A 22,182-nucleotide genomic window follows, 5' to 3' on the forward strand; every position below is an offset into this window, starting at 1 on the left:
AGATTGTGAATAAGAGCTCTTCCAGTTACTAAAATATTTACTTTGACTCCTGTGCCTCAGGCACTATGACTGCTTTTGAAAATAACTCTACATTTAGATTTTTATAAATATAGTTCAGACTCATGCCTCCATAGACAAAATTCTCCCTGCCAATCATTCTTACCCTGATACTTCATTTGTATTCTTTGGAATATGAGATAAAAGTCTACACATTTCTTTGTTCTGTTGCAACATACTCCTGACTGCATTTTCATAGTTTGTGGAAGTCCTTAGAGAATAATATGTCCTTCTTATAATCTCCCTCTATGGAGGTCATAAATTTATCTGCCTAAAAATAAAAAACAAAAGCAAAATAATTAAAAACATTACCAAACCTTATAAATGGTGAAGATTAGTTCTGTTCATTGACATTTATTCACTTATGAGAAAAATCTAAGGTGATTAAGGTGACAACATGTGATTTTATGTTTTTGTTTTTGTTTTATTTTTGCTCTCAATTCCCTTTTTTTTTTTTTTAAGAAACTATTTTCCACCAACCTAATTTCCATTTTGTTTGCCTTTGTGGAAGAGCAGCTTAAGGCCACTAAGTGGTTGTTCCTACCCATTCAGTGGCCTGAGCAATGGGAAATACGGACCAGTGGGCCGGCTGAGCACTCCAGGCTTTAGTAGGGAACTGCTGACTAGGCACAGAGGGCCCCTGCTCATCTTCAGACCAGTCTGTGACCTCAGGCTGAGTAACAGCAAACTCAGGAGCCGGAGTCATCGAATCACCCTGAAATTCCTTCTTGGTCACAGCCTTTTCATCAGTGGCCTGCTTTTCCTTTTCAGTCTTTTCAGGATCTCTGGAGAAGTAGAGATCAGGCATGACCTCCCATGAGTGTTCATGGGAAATGGTGCCAGGCAAGCTCAGAACTTCCTGGGCCGGCATCTACCACTTTAGACCCACTGAGTGAGTTCATTTGTTGTTGCAAGGGATGGCGTTGTCCACGTGCACAGAGGAGAGTCTGTGTTACATAGAATAATAAGGTTAATATAAGACGCTTCTCTGAGAGCCTTTGTTAGAGGATGAGAGCCATGCAGAGGCTGGTGGTCAGCCCTGGGATCAGCAACCACCAGAAATCTTGGCTCCTGGAAGGCTGTCTAGATCTGATTAGTGAAGGTTCCAGGAGTGAAGCAGCCAGGAACAGGAGTGGTTCCAGTAGCATCAGCAAATGTCAGCACAGCTTGCTGGCCAGTATTCCTGGAGGATACTACATTGATATCATCAGAGTTTTATATGGCAGCAATAGCATGAGCTATTAGGTTATTATTAATTAGCTATTAGCGTTCCCAGGTTTTCTTCTGACTTATGATGTAGATACCATCACTTTTCCTTTGGGAAAGGATGTACTGTTCCATTGGGAAGTCAAGGTTGGTACCACCTAAATGGGGTCCTGCTGCAAGGAATTTGAAGACATCCTCCTCCTGATCATTTGCAGGCTGTCAAGGTCTTTGAACATTGTGAAAGTTTCCTTTTAAGTTATGATAGGAACACAGAACAATGCTGTATGGATTTTCCCTGGGTTGTGCAGAAAGACTTTACTCTTACCTTTTTAAATCAGGCCGTGACTACTGCAGTCTTGACGTTATCACCCCAAGTCTCAGACCTAGGTTCTCTTTTTATCACTCTGTGTCAAGGATACATCTTATCAAACATTGTCTTGTACTTGATTTTCTAGAACTAGTAATGTTTTCTAGTCCTGCCAATACCGTGTCCCTCATATTTCCCCCCGGGATTTTATTTCTGTCCCTTATTTCCAAATCACTGTCTTCCTATGTACTGACTGCTGACAATTATCTGTGATTCTACTCTTTGTTTTCCTCTTTTAGGATTAAGCTGACTTCAGTCTGCCTGGTGTCTGGTCTTTTTCCAGCCATGTCATCAAGAGTTTCTTTCAGTACTCCAATTGGGTGTGTTCCTGCTAGGACCTACTCCACCACAGAGTGGGGTTCCAGTACGAATTATGACCTTGTAATTCAGCCCAGTTCTACTGTAGTTATGCAACATTTTTGAGGAGTAAAGAAGCATACTGAATCTGCCAGGGCTAAGTTAAGTTTTTATTAGAGATATACTTATTTCTCTTTTAAGTGACTATTGTCATATGTGTTATATATTTTAAGTCACCTCTCTCTTGACATTGACAAATCCAAGATTATCAAAAACTGTTCATCCTTTACTAATTGATAAATACATTTTGATCCCAGAAGTGCATGGTCATTGAAATGAAATGCATGGCAGCCCTGCAGAGCCAACAGCCCACTAAATGGTGATAATTATTTGTCCATAGGACTTAGATTAAGTCAAAGTCATTTGGAATACCTATTCCTTCTCCTGTGTTTTGTGGTTTCTAAGCTTTTCTTATAATGTCAGTAACAAATAACCTAGAAACTCAAACACATTTAACTGCCATTAATATAAGGAAATTATTCTTGATTTAGAAGGAACTTAGTTATGCACATGGCTTGAAGGATCTCCTTTTGTTTTGTTAAGGCACGGAGTGCCATTTAATTATATTTATAGCAACCACATAAGTTTCCAGAAAATTATTAGGTAAAAGAGGACTTTTGAAATGGAATTTAATTTATTTTATGTCCTGTATAAATATTATATTTCTTGTACTTAGTAGATTGTTTTAAAAATGCATAGAGCAAATACAAATTCTATTTCTAACTCTTAAGAGTTCTGTTGCACAGAAATTATGACTGAGTTTGAGGTGAATCAAGGAGAATTTTAAGTGGCTTATGACATTTCAATTTGAGGACTAACATGCATCAATAACGTCAGAGATCTGTTGAAAAGTGAGGACTGAGATTGGGGGAGATGGAAAAGAAGGTTAATGAAAAGGGTCAGAACTCCTTATGGAGCAAATTTTGAAGTGATTTCTTTCTCATGAATAATGGAGCGAGGTTTCAAAATATATTTGAATATATCCACCATGCTCAAAAATGGAAGTGTTTTTCTTTTCAAGTAAATTAATTTTGGTTTATTTTATGTCTTTTAAATATTTTTTTCCTCTTTGAGTCAAAGAAATTACATAGTCATTTTCACAGGCTCCCTAGAAGTCTCTTTAATCAAATGAATTATAAAATTATTTCTATTACCCTAAAAATGTAACAATTTTTTAGATGAATACTTATAAATATTTGACATCATCTGTGAATAAAAGGGTTGGTACCTTGCTCTGTTGATTAGAAATTTAATTTCACTTTATGTTAAGTTTAGCAGCACCCATTTCTTTCTGTACGTTTTTCTGAATAATTGCAAAGGATTATACATTCATCCTCTTTTATTTGCAGAGAGTTAGTTAATAGCATAGCTACTAAAGGAAATTTTAGAAGTTTTTTTAGAAAGTGAATAAAACAGATGAAAAGGAATGGAGAAAAAAGAGAAAAGATAAGTATATAGAATAAGGTAAAAAATACATGCTGACTATATTTATAATGTCTTGTATGGTTGAAAGTAGAAATAGAATTAAAATACATGATAATTAACTTGAAAGCAGCATGATAATTTGTTGTGGGCCAGTCCATTCACTGAGAATAACTAACTAAGCTGGGGGGGGGGGACAAAAATTAAATTTGAGAGCATATCACAATAAATACTTACTAAGTTATAATTTTGAGAGAGAAAGGAAGCTAAGCAAGATGAGCCAGACATTTGGAAACACTTTTCCTATTGAAGTTATTTTCCAGTTTGATATGGGAGTTGGTGGAGAGTTGGTTATTGAGCTGAGAACCTAAGCAGAAATCTGAGGCTGAACATCTGGGTGTCCAAACTGTACCTTCATTATATCAGGCAACTGGTAGAATAAATATTAGAGTTGAGTTCCTGTCATAATAGACATTCTCTATAAACATCCATGATTTTCTACTAGAATCCAAAAGAGTAAAACTAATCCAAGGAGTAAAACTAGACTGGAGATAAATCAGTTATTACTGAAAATAAATTTGAAGCACCTAATTTCTGAGAAGATTAAGGTAATCTACTCCTAACTAAGCTGCCTGATAGAAGAAACTTAAACCCTATCTGGAAGATATATATATAGATATGAATGAGCTATATAGTTTTTACCTACAAATCAGTCAAACATCTCCACAGAAACATTTCCAGGTAAGGTGCAGCAGTTTGCAACAGACTAATGCTCCCGTTACACCTAATAAAGCCAAATAAGTTACAAAATCATATTTAAAGGCATCAGAGGACTTAGGGGCAACAAGACCTGAATGAGCTAAAATTCACAGAAAAAAAGTGTGTTGTGATGACTTAAGGATGACCAGATGTTTTTGCTTTCCTTATAACACTGACTGGTTTCTGCATGTGGGCTGATGGTCAGGCTTATCACAGACAAGATACTCTCCACAGGTAGAAAGATACTCCAGTAGTTATTTTGCAGAAACTTGGGGCTAGAGTGGCATATGAACCTTTCAGTGGTCTCAGATTTGAAGCTAGTTCTGAGTTCTGAGGTTTCATACAAGGCTGGAAAACTAAGCCAAAAACATATATAAAGGAGTTCACTATCTTGCATGCTTAGGGCAAAATAGAAACTCATGGGAAGAGGTCCAGCTTCATGATAAATATAGTCTCTCTTAGACATATTTATAAAATTTGAAATTGCATGGGCTGGGAAGTTGAAGAGCTAACTTGGAAATTTCATGGAGCACTGGGTGTTGTGCAAAAACAATGAATACTGTTACGCTGAAAAAATAAATAAATTTTAAAATTACAGTAATATTTTTAAATACCATCTTTATTTGTTTTTCTGGGTTTTTTTGGGTAAAGAAATATTTTCTAGTACAGACACCATCTTTAAATGAAAATTTTTATCATTTGTATGTCTTTTAAAGATGTGGGAGGTTTTTGTTTTGTCTTGTGTTGTTTTGTTTTGTTTTACAATTGATTGGCATTGTACTATGTATTTTATTTCATGTATTAAACTTATTTTCTATAAATAATGAAGAGACAAAAAATATAATGGCTAAAACAAAATAGAAATTAGTGATCTCCCATGTATCAGTCTGGTAGTAGGTAGGTTATAAGAAGAAAAAAAAAAAAAGAATAGCTGAGATATATTATTACAAGACTGAGAGACAAGAACCCTTAGCCCTGAAAGAATCATGCAGGGAAAATAGGGATAAACTTGCTGTAGACTGAACCTTTTTAAAAATTAAAAAATACAGCATGAGATAATAAAATAGGACTAATAATAAGGGGGGAAAAGGCAGTAAAGGCAGACCTACCAAAGAACTGGATATTGGAATTCAGATGTAAACACTCAACTTGGAATATAAAAAGAAAACTGAAAAAATATAAAAGTGTAAGAGACATATAGGACACAGTCAAGTGTGTTAACATACATGCAAATCAAGTTCCATGGAGAGAATGGAGAAAATGCAGTACTTGAAAATACAATGTCTGAGCAATAAAACAAGTGAAATACATGAATACACAGACTCAAAAAGGGCAACAAACTCAGAGCAGTATAAACGCAGACACAGACACACAAATAAACACCTCCCTTCTACACATCATAGTAAAACTGCTAAAAACGGAAAGAAAGTGGAAATCTTGAAAGTATACAAGGAAGAAAAATATGTTACTATCAAAGAAAGAAATATTTGTTCATGCTGACCTCTTAGTAGAAACAATGGAAACCTGTAGCAAGAGTATGGCATATTTAAAGTACTAAGACAAATAATAGCCAATCTAATAATCTCTACTCAGGAAAAAAAAAAATCCACAAAAATAAAGGTAAGATAGAAGAAGGACACTGGAAGCAAGTAGGCTTGTGTGTAAAGAAAGGAATTTTTCAGATTATAGTTAAGAGATAGTAATGAAAATAAGGATATGTAGGAGAAAATGAAGAGAACTAAAAAGGATAAATAAATGGGCAAGTATAAGTAAATTTTGGTTAAAAATGAGCAACAATAACTGAATAAAATGAACAATATTTAATACTTCGATGAGTTTAGCCCTATATAGAACTAAAATTCATGGCAACATAGATGTGTATGGTGCATATAATTTAATAGATGTAGGGCTTTAACAGTGTTAGGGAAGATGCAAATATTGTTTTTATTAGTCTGTAATAAGATAATGGTTGATATTGCAACCCTCTGAGTAACAATTTAAAAAAGAATTAAAAAATCTGTAAACAACTTAAGCAATGTGTAAATAATTTAAAGACGAATTAAACAATGTGGAAACATGTTTAATAGAGTTAATAAAAGAGATAAATGCATAATTAAATCAAAAGAGAAGGGGAAAAAAGAAACATAAACCAAATCACACAAAAGGGAATAAATAATAGGAAGATAGAAAACAAAATTACATCGTTGATTATAATAAATGTAAATATATATTATGCTCCAGGTAATTGACCCAATTTGGGTACTACATAAAAGTACAAATTCCTCTTACATACTGCTTACATGAGATGCATTTTAAATACAAGAATGAGACCTTTTTTAAAAATGCTATATAGACAACTATATTATTATCACAAAATGTAGATTTTGATGCAAAAAAATTATTAGAGATAAAAAAGGAATTCCGTAATTTTTAAGGAATCTAAGAAGTGTCATAATTCTAAGTCTATGCTGTAAATTAAACACATATAAAGCAAGAATTAAGTGAAGAAAAAGGATAATGGGCTCATAATCATGTTGACACTGTTTTTTAATAAACATCTAAAAACTAGTAGAAAAAGCAAACAATTTCTGTAACGTTAGAAGGCTTAAACAATCTAAATAATTGATTTAACATAATTAATTTCATATAAAACTAATATAAACCGTAAATGACAAATATTATAGAATTTATTTTTTTTTATTTAAAAAAATTTTTTTAAGTATGCTCCGCACCCAGGATGGAGCACATTCCAGGGTTTAAACTCATGACCTTGAGATCAAGACCTGAACTGAAACCAAGAGTTGGCTGCTTAACTGACTGAGTCACCCAGGTGCCCCACAAATATCATAATATTAAATTTATATTGAATATTTACTAAATTAACCAGATTCTTACCATAAAGTTTCAATAAATTTTAATGGTTGGGAATATTCATCGTAATTTCTCTAACCACAGTGGATCTTTTTTTTTTTTTTAAAGATTTTATTTATTTATTTGTCAGAGAGAGACAGAGAGAGAAAGATCACAAGTAGGCAAAGAGGTAGGCAGAGGCAGAGGGAGAAGCAGGCTCCATGCCGAGCAAGGAGCCTGATATGGGACTCGATCCCAGGATGCTAGGATCATGACCTGAGCCGAAGGCAGCCGCTTAACCAACTGAGTCACCCAGGCGTCCCTAACCACAGTGGATCTAAACTAAATAAAAATCAATAAAAAATAATAAATATAAAAATATCAACTAAATGGAAATTAAACAACATATTTCTAAATAATGTGAGGCAAAGAAGATATTAACAGATATCTTAAATGAATGATATAATTAAGATACAGGTAAAAATATGTAAGTCAGCTAATATATAGACTTAAAAGCATACAGTATAAGAGAAGAAAAAGTATATGTAAGTGATGAATCACTAAATTCTACCCCTGAAACTAATATTATACCGTATGTTAACTAGCTGGAATTTAAATAGAAACTTGAAAAAAGAAAAAAAGAAAATGATTTGTATTTTTATATCAAAGCCTAGAGAAATCAGCAAGTAAAAATGAAATACATTAGAAGGAACAGGGATGCCTGGGTGGCTCAGCTGGTTAAGTGGCTGCCTTCAGCTCAGGTCATGATCCAGGGTCCTGGGATTGAGTCCTGTATCAGGCTCCCCGTTCAGCGGGGCACCCACTTCTCTCTCTCACTGCTGCTCCCCCTGCTTGTGCTCTCTCTCTCTTGTTCTCTCTCTTTCTCTGGCAAATGAATAAATAAAATCTTTTAAAAAAATTAGAAGGAACAACATAATATAAGAAATTGTGCAAAAACAATAAATACTGTTACGCTGAAAAAAAAAGAAATAAAATTTTAAAGAAATAACAGAAAATCATCAAAACAAATAATGAATTCTTTGAAAAAGTAAAAAAATAAGTATTTGAAAGAGCATTTAACAGTAATAAGAGAAAAAAATCAGTATCAAAAATTAAAAATTAAAGAATCACTAAAAATTGTATATAGATGGTCCTTGACTTACAAGGGCTTGACTTAAAATGTTTCAAATTTATAAGAGAGTAAAAGCAATATGCATTTAGCAGAAATCATATTTTGAATTTTGATCTTTTCCCAAGCTGCAGATATGATAAGATCCTCTGCATTGATTTTGGGCAGATGAAATGAGCCATAGGTCCCAGTCAGCCCCATGATCACAAGGATAAACAACTGATAGAACTGTTCTGTACCCATTCAACCATTCTGCTTTTCACTTTCAGTACAGTATTCAGTAAATTACATGAGATATTCAACAGCATATTACAAAATAGTTTTCGTGTTTTGCCCCACTGTAAGCTATTTCAGGTGTTATGAGCATGTCAAAGTTAGGCCAGGCTAAGCTTATGATATTCAGTAGGTTAGGTTCATTAAATACATTTACAACTTCATGATATTTTCAACTTACAATGGGTTTATTGGCTTGTAACTCTATCATAACGTGAAGAAAATATATAGAGAAGTAAAGTTAACAAATAGGTATTATGAATATATATTTTTAAAGATTTTATTTATTTATTTGACAGACAGAGAACACAAGTAGGCAGAGAGGCAGGCAGAGAGAGAGGAGGAAGCAGGCTCCCCGCTGAGCAGAGAGCCTGATGCGGGACTCGATCTCAGGACCCTGGGATCATGACCTGAGCCAAAGGCAGAGGCTTTAACCCACTGAGCCACCCAGGCGCCCCAGGTATTATGAATATTTATATTTCATTATATTTGACAATCTGAAGAAAGCGAACCAGTTTCTTGATAAATACAACTTTACAAAGATGAAATTAGAAAAAAATAGAAAATCTGAATTATCTGATGTCAGCTGAGTAAATTAAATCATCATTGAAAAGTTTTCCATAAAGACAGATCAGATGATTTTACCAGTTATTTATTCCGAATATTTTAACAGAGGAATATAACTCTTTAACAAACTATACTAGAAAATTCAAAAGAGCAAAATTTCAAAGTCTTTTTAATAATACCAACACAAACTTACTTCTAAAACTTGGAAAAGATACAGCAAGTAAGGAAAAATTTTCTCTTGAATATAGATGAAAAATTCCCTAATAAAATATTAGCTAATCAAATATAGTGATAAAAGCGAACATTATAACAAATAAGGTTTATAATGATGTACTATATGGTTACTAACATAACATAATAAAAAATGGAGTTTACAAGTAAGCAAAGACAATTTATCACTAGAAAAATCAAACAGTATAATTCGCCACAATTGAAGGAAAAAATCATGTGATTATTTTAATAAATATAGATAAAGCATATGGAAACATTTCTCATAAAATTCAGCAAAAAAAAAAGAGACTATCACTGTCACTTTTGCTTCCAGTCTTTTTTTTAACCATTTAGTTTTTCTTCTAAACAGTAAAAACACTAACAAAACTAAGTATCTAATAAAATAAAAAACTAATAAAAATAAAATTAATTCAGCAAAATTGAAATGAAGGGAAACATCTTTATTTTACATACATGCACACACATAAATTCTTACATAATACCAAATAAAAATTCAGTGAACTCGATGGAGAAATATTCAATGTAACCTCTAAGGCTAGAAACAACACAAATGCTCTTTAGTACCAGTTCTGTTCAGCCAGTGTTATAAAACAGAGAGGGAAAAATAGAAAGAATATGACCTGGAATAGGAATAATAAAAGAAATTCCCAGATAAAAAGTTATAAATGTTGAAGATTTTTCAGAAAAGAAATACTTAAATTAGTAAGTTAACATACAAGATCCTTCAATACAAGTTCTCTTTATAATAACCAATTTTATTTTTATGTGAATAAAAAGAATAAGCTGGAAAAAATGTAAATACTATCTATACAGTAGCAAAAAATTTAACAATTACCTGAAAACAAAGTTAACAAAAAATGAACAAGACACTATACTAAAAGTCAAAGAAATGAGAAAAATTCAAGGTTTAATAAATGAAGCAATAAACAACTATGAATTTAAAGACTAATTTTTATAATGATGAAGTACCCTTTAAATTGATCTAGAGATTGCAAGCAATCTCAATTAAAATACTAACAGATTTGTTTGTTAATTTTTGTAGCAATTAACACATTTACTTCAGGAATTTATACATAAATGCAAAGGGCAAAGTTCAGACAACATTCTGAAGCTAAATGAAATTTATTAACTCTCCGGTAACCAGTATAAAACCCATTATAAACATACAATAATAAAGGCAGTGTACTATTGGCACAAAAGCAGACAAACCTGCCAATGGAAGCATTTAGAATCATTGAAAATGATTCCATTCGCTTATGGTCATCTGTTTTATGACTACGTGATAGTGCAGTAAAGAAAGGATGATCTTTGCATAAATGGATGGATTGGACATTCATAGAGGAAAAAAGATATGTGTATTACTATTTTATACCATTCATAAAAACTAATCCCAGAATTGCTTGTCAAAAAGTAACACAGCAACTTTAGAAAATTACCTCACAGAATCTTCTTGGAGTAGACATTTTTTTTCTTGTGAAAGTAGGTTCTAATAGAAATAACCATATAGGCAAAAAATCACTTGTACTGTTTTAAGGTAAAAAAAATTTCAGATTAGGGGTGCCTCTGCCTGGGTGGCTCAGTGGGTAAAGCCTCTGTCTTCAGCTCAGGTCATGATCTCAGGGTCCTGGGATCAAGCCCTGCTTCAGGCTCTGCTCAGTGGGGAGCCTGCTTCCCTCTCACTCTCTGCCTGCCTCTCTGCCTACTTGTGATCTCTGTCAAATAAATAAATAAACTCTTAAAAAAAAATCAAATCATCAAATGGCATAATTAAATGAATGATAATCAAGCTGCAGAATTGAATAAGAAATTTGTAATGCATATACTGAACAAAGGATTTATATTCAAATCCATAAAAAACTTCTATAAATTAAAAAGAAAATGACAGACAACTAAAAGAAAAATGTACAAAAACATGAATTGGCACTTCACAAAATGGTGATATGAACATGTAATAAAAATAGAAAAATTACTTAAGCATATTAGCCTTTGGAATATGCAATTTAAAGCTCAACTGAATATCATTACACACTTACTAAAATAGTTAAATTGAAAATTTTAAAAATGCTACCAAATGTCAATAGGGCTATGGAACAATTGGAGCTTTCCTAAATTAAATGTCAAAGTATAAATTGGTACAAATATTTTGGAAAATTGTTTCCTAGTATCTACTAATGCTGAATATATGATCCACTCTTGCATACATACACAAAAGGTATGTCTGCATATGGTCTTAAATGAATGCACATGCATACATAACACACACACACAGAGATGCTCTCAGAATCATTTGTAATAGTCAAAACTGGAAATACTCTAATGCCTATCCAGAACAGAATGAATGAAAAATTGTGGCATATTCATACAATTATATAATACACATCACAAGAATAAATGAATTTCAACTATACAGAACAAAATGGAGATCTTAAAAGGATAATATTGAGCAAAAGTAGCCAGACAATTAGGTCACACTGTATGGTTCCATTTGTAAAAAATTCACATAAGGCAAAACTAATATACAAACTTATATATTTATGATAGTATTGCCCTTGGGGTGAGCAGTTGTTACTAAGAGAAGCACAGAGACTTCTGATGTGCTATTATATAATGTTTCTTTATATATTGGTGCTGTCTACATGAATGGGTTGCCTATGACCAAAATATTTTAGCCCTACCATAATGATTTCTTCATTTTTTGGCATATAAGCTTAAGTTAAATTTACTAAACAAAGCAAATGAACAAAAGCCTTATAGAATGCAGCTGACACCATCCTTAGACCGAAATTAATATAGCTATACGTGCATATTTTAGAAAAGACTAAATGTCAATGATCTAAGGAGCTATCTAAAAAGTGAGAAAAGAAATAGCAAACTAAACATTGTTTGTTTAGTTTTGAATTATTTACAATACCAGAGTTTTGTCATGTTTGGGATTAAGCAGGAAATAATGAAAATAAGAATGGAAAATAATTAAAACAGAACAGAGAAGATGTATAATATAATTTGTTTCAGAATTTTGTTTTAAAATATGCCTTTTATAAAAGATAATATGTGCTTATTTTGGAATAATTTTCAGATCCACTCTAATCAAATTAATTTAATAAAGACCTCTTCTACCTGAATTCCCTGAATTCTCTCAGTTGCACTTAGAGAAGAGACTGTTAAACATTCCTGTGTTTTCTTGTAGATAAGTGTATATACAGGTGAATATATGATACAATATATGACATAATTATTTTCAAGAATGGGATTATATTTATTATGCAATTTATTTTCTTATTTTTTGTAGATAGTATATATCTTGTCTGCATAAATAATCTATTTATGTCTATATCTATATGTCTATATCTATATCTATATGAAAATGTACTAATACATAACTAATATATAATATATAACTATATCATGGGTACACAAAAATCCACACATCATAAATGTACAAATGAATGCTGTCACAAAATAACCAAACCTTTGGGATTAATTCCGGTTCAAAAAACTTAAAACAGAAGCCACGACAAGGATATATAAAATTCGTTTTTCTTTGTTTTTGTTTTTATCTTGTAAAGAGAAGAAGAATAAGTTTTCAGGAAAACAATGTATTTGCCCAATCTGTTTTATTTACTTATCTTTAAGTTTCCTCTAGCATTTTCTCAGGGAGCCAATATTGTCTTTCTTCTCTTCCCAATAGTCTAGACATTCTGGCAGAAAATGCCAGCTCAGTTCCACATTAGGAGAGCTGAACTGTTACTGATGCTGGAAGTATTAGAATTCAAAATCCTCTGAAATATAAGGTTCAAATCTTGTCACCTTGGGCTTGAATTGCTTATTATTTCAAGAGGACTTGAAAGCACCTTGAAGCAGTTGGTGAGAATGTCTTTGATTTCAGGGTAATCTTTGAATGATTAAAAATTTCTCACCTTCCAGAGCAAGGGGAGCAGTCTAGGAAGGAGCCCTATGATTCAAGGATTAAATCAGCATAGATTGAGTCAGCTAGAGTTGAATGTTGGGCTCATCTTTTGGGGCAGCGTCAGGATAGTCTTCTGATCACAAAGAACCTTAGGTTTCAAAAACTAGAAGAGAGAAGTAATTGGCCTTGGGGACTTTCTCAGTTCATCTTTGTTAGGAGATCCAGCCCTCTTATCCCTCCATTGGAATTTCTCAGTCCCTTTTTAGTTTCCCTGGTCTCCGTTGCCACGGTAACAATTCAGAGCCCCTACTGTCTAGTTCATCACTGAAAAGGCAACATTTCAACATTTTCTAACACAAATTGGCAAGATATGTAGCTGTTGGCAGTACTGTCTCAGTGGGACTCCTGGTAATCTAGAAGGAAATGTGTGGTAAGGCAATTAGAAAACACCAGTAGGTAACTGAACAGTCCATGTATGAGAAAACGCCTTTGGGAGGTTTGTTACAGTACTTCTTGTGTTTGGAATGCACTGCAGTTTAGTAGCAGTATTCAATTCACAGAGCCTTTTGATGTGCATACAGACATCACACTGACTGCACACTGCATACAGACGAGTTGACATGATCTCTCACCTCAAGGTGCTTGCACTCTACTGGTACAAATAACATATGTCCAGTCACAAGTCTTAGTGCAAGAACACAGAGGGGGAATATCTGTTCTGAGCGAACAATTCTAGGAAGGCTTCAAATGGGCAACCTCTCTTGACCCTTTCATAGTAAGGTTATGGGGAGGGTACTGGAGACGGAAAACTACAAGAGTGAAATAAAAGCATGGGCATCCTTGGGCCAGATTTGCTAAAGAAGGGCAGAAAGTCCACTAAGAATTCAGAGTATGTGTAAATAGAATGGCAGAAGATGAAACTGGAAAGTAAATATTCACTTACATATATTTTACACCTATCTTTCAAATGACTCTGACAAAAGCTAATGTTTTTCCTAATGAATAACCACAGGACTGACAAAAAAGAAATACATTTTCCCTTATTCAAGTTGAAAAAAAAATCCAAATACTGTTAATACTACTGTTACTACTAATGATAATATTAATATAGCATCAGCTTGATGCTTTAATAAAATACAACATTAGTATGACCTTTTAAAATGACTAGTTTGGAAAAGATAAAATCTTGATGTCAAAGTTTTACATCAATTTAATACATGATACATAATACATAAGCATTTCATATGCTTGGGCATAATTAATTCACTAATTTATAATTTTGCAGAGATTTTTAACATTCAAAGACATTTACAAAATTATTTTTTCCTCTAAGTAAGTGGGTCCTGGAACCACATACATATACATTTACACATGCACTAGTTGTGTGAGGAAGTAGTTCTCAAACAGCACTGGGATATTTAATGTGTATTGTTCGTGAATATGAAGGGAGATATCTTTTGAGAGTAAGAATATCAGTTCATGCTCATCCAGGCTACACATTTTCAAATGATGGAAACAGTGGACTAGAAGACCTTGTGATTCTGAGATGGTTTCTAACTCAATAAAATTAGAAGTTCTACAAAGCATGGTTTTTCTTTACCTCTCTAAGGACATGTTTCTTGCCATATTAATAGGGCTCTAAATTAAGCTGAATCATGCTGTTGGTTTTGGTTTTGTTTGGCTTAGACCTAATATGTCAAATAATCGTTTTCCACTTTGAAGCCCAAGATAACTCGTATTACTGATTGATGCCTAGAATGAAAGTAGAAAATAACATTTCGCTCATGAAAAGGGATTTTTTTTTGGTCCTTATTTAGAGGAAAATTATTGCCCTTAGACTGATTTCCTGGTAGAATTTCAGAAATTTTGAGTTATTTAAAATCCAGAGTTTTGTCATGTTTGGGATTAAGTATGTGTACTCTTCACATTGCAAACTGTTTTACAATAAAAATGAAATTTTCCAGAGAAGAGGTGTATGTAGGTTCAAGGGATCTTTGGAATATTCACATTAATACTCAGTAATTATAGTTACTTTTCTTCTATTCCATTTGTTTTTGTAGATGAATAGAACTACAACAAATGGCAGACCTAGTGAAGGACTATTTGAAAACTACATAACTTTATAAGTAAGAAACACCCCTGAATTGTTTTCATTAATAATGTATAAAGACATTTCTAGAGGCAAACTGCAGATAAGATTTTCACCTTGAGATCAGAGATCCAGCAGAGCCTGGCAACATGGTTCTATAATGGGGGTGGTAGTAGGTGTAATATACTACATTCCCAACAGGGGATCATTTGCGGAATGTCACTCTCAGAAGTGCCTCTTAACTTTCAGATCCTTGTGCCTCCCAGGGAAACATCTGGACAGATTTCTAAACCTCAGCATAGCAGTGATTGTCTATGCAGTTAGTGGTAGCTGTGTACTAACATATCTCTTAAGTGTTCATATTATAATTTGTTAGTAGAAAATATTACTGTAATAGGAAAGATAGTGTACGTCTTTAACATCAGGAGGATTTGAGTGGTATTCTAGGCAGAATTCTAAGCTGATCCTTAATACCCATGGCCTTCTGTAATCCTCCTCCCTTGAGTAACTATGAATGTGATAGGATATTTGTCCTTTGATTATGTTACATTATATGGCACATGTGAAGTGATATGGCCATACTGATACTTTATTTCCTCATTAATAATAGAAATACAAAGAAATACTGTGTGAAATGTTCCTTGCATGGTGTCCATGACAAATAATACCGAATAATAGCTGTCATCGTTAGTATTAACATAAAAAATTCTATCATTCCATGACTCTTTGTTAAATCTTTGCATGTAAATATTACCAAGCTACCCTCTGTAAGAAGGCTTTCTTGATCTCTGAGACATATATAATTTTGAAAGCTTTTTTATGTGTTCTCAATGCAATATTTGTCATCTTCCAGTTTATATTCTGGTACTAATTCCGGTTTCTCCCTTCTTCATTGTACTCCATTGTCTACCAAATTTAGCAATTAATCAAGTACTACTGATGCCACCCCTGAAAACTATGTGTATGTATGTATGTATGTATGTATGTATGTATGTATATATATACATATATATATATATACATATATATATACATATATATATATATGTAATTTTGATCACCTTTTTTTCCTTTCATTTCTTATCTGGGTTACTATAATGGTGTAAGGACTAGAAAGAACTAATCTTTCTGTTACGAGTTGAATTTATAAAGTGAAGCATAGAAAATTAATATGTAAAACAGAAAACAAAAAAACAGGGCTTTCCACTTGAAGTGCCAATGGAGGCTCACATCACTGAATGCCCAGCTCTTCCTTGCTCTATACCATGACATTTGAGAAGTCTCTAAGTTATATCTGAGGATCTGTGGAGACTATTTTGAAAACCCCAAGTTTATAGTGTAAAGACTAAATAAACCTCTGACATCCCAGTAAATTTTGAAGTTACCTGGGGCTACTGAGGTTGAGACATAAAAAATTTCAAACATTACATCATAAGATACAATTTTACGACACATCATTAAGATACATCACTATGATACATATTTTAAAATACATCATTAGCCAGATGCGAAGACGGATAGTAACATAGTAAGTTCTGTACCATCAGAGATCTGAGGTCTCTTTGAACATTCCATAACAAAAAGATATTGACATTTTGTACTTACAACTTACCCAGATACTTGAAGAAAATTTTCAGTAGATCACAAATAAAATCGATACATAAAGTCCTTAAAACTCTGGAAAATACAGTTTTCATGTGGAACTATTTTTTTCCTTCCTAGAAATTCTCTTACACTCAAAAGCCAAGAAAGACTGAAATTTAAGAACCCCAGAGCATATATTGTTTCTCAAAATCATCAGAACTTGGGGCGCCTGGGTGGCTCAGTGGGTTGAAGCTTCTGCCTTCGGCTCAGGTCATGGTCTCATGGTCCTGGGATTGAGCCCCGCATCGGGCTCTCTGCTCAGTGGGGAGCCTGCTTCCTCCTCTCTCTCTGCCTGCCTCTCTGCCTTCTTGTGATCTCTGTCTATCAAATAAATAAATAAAATCTTAAAAAAAAAAGAAAGAAAAAAATCATCGGAACTTAATGATGAACTTCAGATTCTAAAAACGTAAGTGGCAGTTTTGCTTTTTCTTTTGGTAAAATTGTGGATTGAACAGAGGAAAAATGAAAATGGAGATGTAATATATCCATAAATAGTAATACTGAATTTAAGTAATACATTTCTCGTATGTGCCAAGCATTATGCCTGGTGGCAGAGATTCAGTGGAGACTAACATAGATGTGGCTTCCACCCACTCCACGTTTATTAAAAAGCCAAAATACTCTTCTGTGTGTACTTGCTTCAAACTACCAGTTGGTTCTTACTGTTGGTGTTTGTTTTTACTTTTCCTACTTGATTTGATGTACACTGTGTTCACTGGGCTCCAGGTATAAACTGCATTGCTTTAGAGCCCAATATCAATACTGTTTTTTATTCTGGAATGTTTATTCCCAAATAATGAGTCTTCATTGAGCTGCAGAGATATGCGATAAAATCATCTGCACAGGATTAAGATATATTTTTAGTATGGTTTTTCAAATAAGCTAGAATATTGTATGAGTTTAGAGTCAAATATTATATTAAGTATATTTTAATTTACTTTTTGAAAATATTTATTTTATCTCAGCCTCCTTGTTTTTAATTTGTATTTCTTACTACCAGTATCCTATGCAAATTTATTATAGAGAAGATCCTGGAATCAATCTATCCTCTCAAATACAGTACTGTTTCATGCGAATTAATAACTCTGAAACTGCAGTAGCTGTATTCTGACCTCACTTTCATATTGTGATGATTAGGTTGTTATTTAATTTATAGTATCAGGTTCCATCCTATACACCATTTTCAGGAACAGGAGACTTACTCCTTGTTTTCATGTTGCTCTCCAGATAGCCTCCAAGTAACAGGATTTTTGAAAATAAGTTTTATTATAAAGCAAACTCCGTGAGGACACAGATTTTGTTTCAATTATTATGATAGACAATGCCAACAAGTGTTTCTCAAATGTGTGTGCACACTGAAATGTATTTGGTCAATGGAGGTGGCATGAATTCCTTCTAGAGTAGGTTCTATCATTCTCAGTCTTCCCAGTTTTGGAATTTTTCAATTAGCAATAATCGTGCCTCGGATAAACCTCATTGGCTACAATACTGCCACTGCACAAAGCTCAGTTTTGGAATTTTTAAAGCAACCTATTGACAGACCTTCCGGATGCCATCTATTCTGAAAGGGCAGGACTATGAACTCGATTGATTTTATAAATATTTACTATATTAAAGTTCTTGACATGAACTTCCCTGGGAATAATCTTCCCATAGGCAGGAATACCATCTTGTCAACCTGTTAATTTAACTCTATATTTTCACCTCATGCTTTCCTGTTTACACATCTTTCCATTCATGGCAACTATATGGCCTTTTGAGAATTTATTTCAGTATAACAGGTAATTTTATTTTCTATGTTCCAGTCTCTCTTACTAATGCTAATAAAGGCCTTTGCTTCCTGTGCCTCTGTTTTCAGCTTCCTAAATGGTGTGGGTATAACTGTCTACCTTGCTTATCAATACCCTTTGGTTACTGTGCCCTGGGGCATCAGGTTAGATGCCCTGATAGATACATGGACCTGTTAGGCCCATGAAGGAGAAGCTGTATCTGTTTCTATCTTTGCAATGTGGATTAGAAATCAGGGCTTTGGGGTATTTCTTCTAATTTCCTTTCCATAAAGCAGAGTTTGTCTTTTCTCGCCATCTTTTGATGTATACTTAAATAACTTCCAGTTTTGTAAATTTTACTTTGGTAAAGCTAGAAAATATTCTACCACTATACTGTTGGCCCTCAACCAATGTTGAAATACATTTCCAGTGAATTTGGTTAGTTTACAGTTTGGGCTAATATAAATTCTATTGCTATTATCAATTGTGTATATGTCATGTGGTGTACATATGTGGACACGTAGAGGTGGAAGTACTGGGTGCTAAAGCAACATACTCTTACTTTGGTAGCTATTACTACTGGCTGTATCAATTTAAACTCCCACTAGCCATGTGAATGTTCCTGTTGCTGAACAGTTTGCAAACACTTGGTGTTATTGTTTTTTGGGTTTTTTTGGGGGGGTTCAGTTAATTTTAGCCATTCTTTAGGAATTGAGGTAGTATCTCACTGATAGCTAAATACACTGAACATCTTTTTATATAAGATGTTTTCTTATTCAGATGTTTTTATCAATTTGAACGTTTATGCTTTTATTTTTCTCGACATTTTATTACAGATTTTTCAAAAATAGATTAATGTTTTATTTTCATGATGATTTTCATGATTTTCATGGTGAAAAGAAGTATAAATATCTACCCCCTAGATACAACCATCAATATTTTACTGTATTTGCTTTATCACGTTATCTCGCAATTCATTTAACCTCTATCCAGTCATTAATCCATTCTATTTTGGTGTATTTCAAAGTACACTAGAGTAAATTTCAAAGTAAATTAAAGAGATCAGTATCATTTTCACTTTTGAAGGTTATTTTTGAAGATTGTACAATTTTATATTAGAAGTTTACTCTTTTACCATTTGACAAATGCTTTCTGTTTTCAGTCATTTCTTTTGATCATTCACTTATCAATCTTATGTTGCTCTTTGAAGGTAATGTGTCTTTTTTTTTAGCTGCATTGAAAATTTTATCTTTGGGGTTTATCTTTAACAGATTTATTATAGTGGATCTGAATAATGATTTATTTTAATATGTATCACTTGAGTTTGTTGTAGCTTTATAAATACCTAGCTTAATGTATTACAGATGTTTTGGAAAATTACTGTTCTGCATCTCTTCAACTATTGCTTCTTCTTCATTTTTTCCTTCCTCTATGGCACTATAACTACACTTGGTCAGGCCTTTTGCCCAAAAGATCATAGACCTTTTATGAATTTTTCCCATTTCCCATTTCATATATTGACCTGGATATGTTCTTCTGACCCTGTCCTCTGCTGTGTCTAGTTTATGTGTAAACTCACCCATTTTAAGTCTTTTATTTCAACTATTATGTTCAGGTTTTTTTTTTATAAAAACTTAATTTAGAAAATAACTGCTCTTCTTTGGAAATATACTCAACTGTTATCTGTTTTCTTGAAACAGGTAACCATAGATTTTTTTTTTTTTAAACTGCAATACCTAGCTCATCTGGGTGTGTATTGTTTTTGTTTTTCTCTCTCTTGGTTCAACTTGTTGTGATATGTGGAAGATGTTTATAAAGATCGTGGAGGTCTGTATGATAATATACTCTTTCTGCAGAGGTCTGTCCTATTCTCTGGTAAGTTGCATAAGTGAAGTCATGTCACTCTACGCCAATTAAAAAACAGAAACAAAAATAATCTGTGGTTGGCCACAGTTATTATAAAGTCAGTGATCATCTCCAGCTGAGAACTCATTTTACTTAGTAGGGACTCTCATTCTTGGTGAACCGTCTATCTCTCCTCCCTCTGCAATATTAAAATTCACTCTGTTTTTTTAGCAGTCTTTTGCTGAATATCTTGGCCTCTTCCTAGTGCAGCTTAAGTCTTCAGCAAATGCTTCAATTAGAAGAATATACAGCATTCAGCTTATTTACTTGCACTTCTCTTGGGCATCTTGGTCCTTCAGATCTGCTCTCTTGATAGCTTCTCACTCTAATTTTTCTTTTGCCAATCTGTGAGATAGCCCAAAGCTATGCTAGCTTCTCTGCTTCTTAGCTGAAATTCTTCCACTGAAATCTTATCATCCCTCCTCTTCCTAAGTTTGGGCCAAATTCTGAGCTTTTAAAATGTCATTTTCATCTCCCCCAGGTGCCTTTTCTCTGTGATCTTCTATCCTCAATTCTTATTGTCTCCAAAGCCCCTGTTACCTTAAAACATGGTGTTTCTGTTTTGTTTTCTTTTGTATTCAGCTTTTTCTTCTCAGAAATATTGTCTTTCTGCAAGGATATCTATCATAGTTAGAAATGGAAGACCCAAGGATTTAATTTATGTAAAAAATATTGATTCAAGACTGAATGGAGTTTTTCTTGATCTCGGGCTGATTCTTGATCTGTATTAGAATGGACTGAACAACATGGTATCTGTGTTGGGTCCTTCTCTTACTAGCCAGGTACAAATGTTGAATGAGATATTTTCCTTCCGTTTTCAACAACTGGAAATGTTTAGGAGTTAGAAAAGAGGAGAAGTTTTATACCATCGTAAAGGAAAAAAACTATAAGGCCTTGGAACTAAGAGGTCTCAGTAGAAGACAACTTCACTTTAACTACTTTTTGTTTGTTTGTTTGTTTGTTTGTTTTAGCTTAGATACTCCTGGGAACCAACATCCTCAGCAATGGCATCAGGGTTGTCCTGCAGGATATCAACAACCATGGTAGCATCATAACTCAGAATTCAAGTGGCTTTTTGGACAGAAGGCATCCAAGAGGATGCTGAGAACAAATGTATAATAAGAATATTGATTAGTACCTGAGAGATGCAATCTGGGATGCCAGCAGGTTAGTGGGAAATGAAGTAGCATGGGAGGTAGAAAGGTTTAGTGAAATTTGGTGAGATGAAGAGGTATTCTGTTTATGCATTTTTAATTTTAATTTTTAAAATTCTAACAAAGTCTATCTCATTTATATAGTATAGTACAAAAGACCTTGATGATCTCTGACCACATACATTCTTTTCTTTTTCCCTTTACCTACATTAAAATTAAGTTTATCATTCTTATAGGTTGTAATTTTTATCTATATGATTAAAGAGAAACATAAATGGTGACACAGTGTGCATTATTTAATTTTTTTTTTTTTTTTTGAGAGAGAGAGAGAGTGAGCGAGCAGGGGGTAGGGACAGAGGGAGAGAGAAAATCTCAAGCAGACTCCCAACTGGGTGCAGGGCCAGACCTCGGGCAGGGAAAGGGGTTGCTGGTGGGGCTCAATCCAAGGACCTGAACTGAAATCAAGAGTGGATGCTTAACTGACTGAGGAGCCCAG

At 33.6% G+C, this 22,182-nt stretch overlaps 2 pseudogenes; both read right to left on the bottom strand.

Moving 5' to 3' along the window:
• Positions 1–583: 583 nt before the first annotated feature.
• LOC123948681 lies at positions 584–21,574 on the bottom strand (annotated as a pseudogene).
• On the bottom strand, positions 18,166–18,364 carry LOC123950086 (annotated as a pseudogene).
• Positions 21,575–22,182: the final 608 nt, after the last annotated feature.

The sequence above is a fragment of the Meles meles genome, chromosome 8, assembly GCF_922984935.1.
Source record: "Meles meles chromosome 8, mMelMel3.1 paternal haplotype, whole genome shotgun sequence".
NCBI classification, from domain to species: domain Eukaryota; kingdom Metazoa; phylum Chordata; class Mammalia; order Carnivora; family Mustelidae; genus Meles; species Meles meles.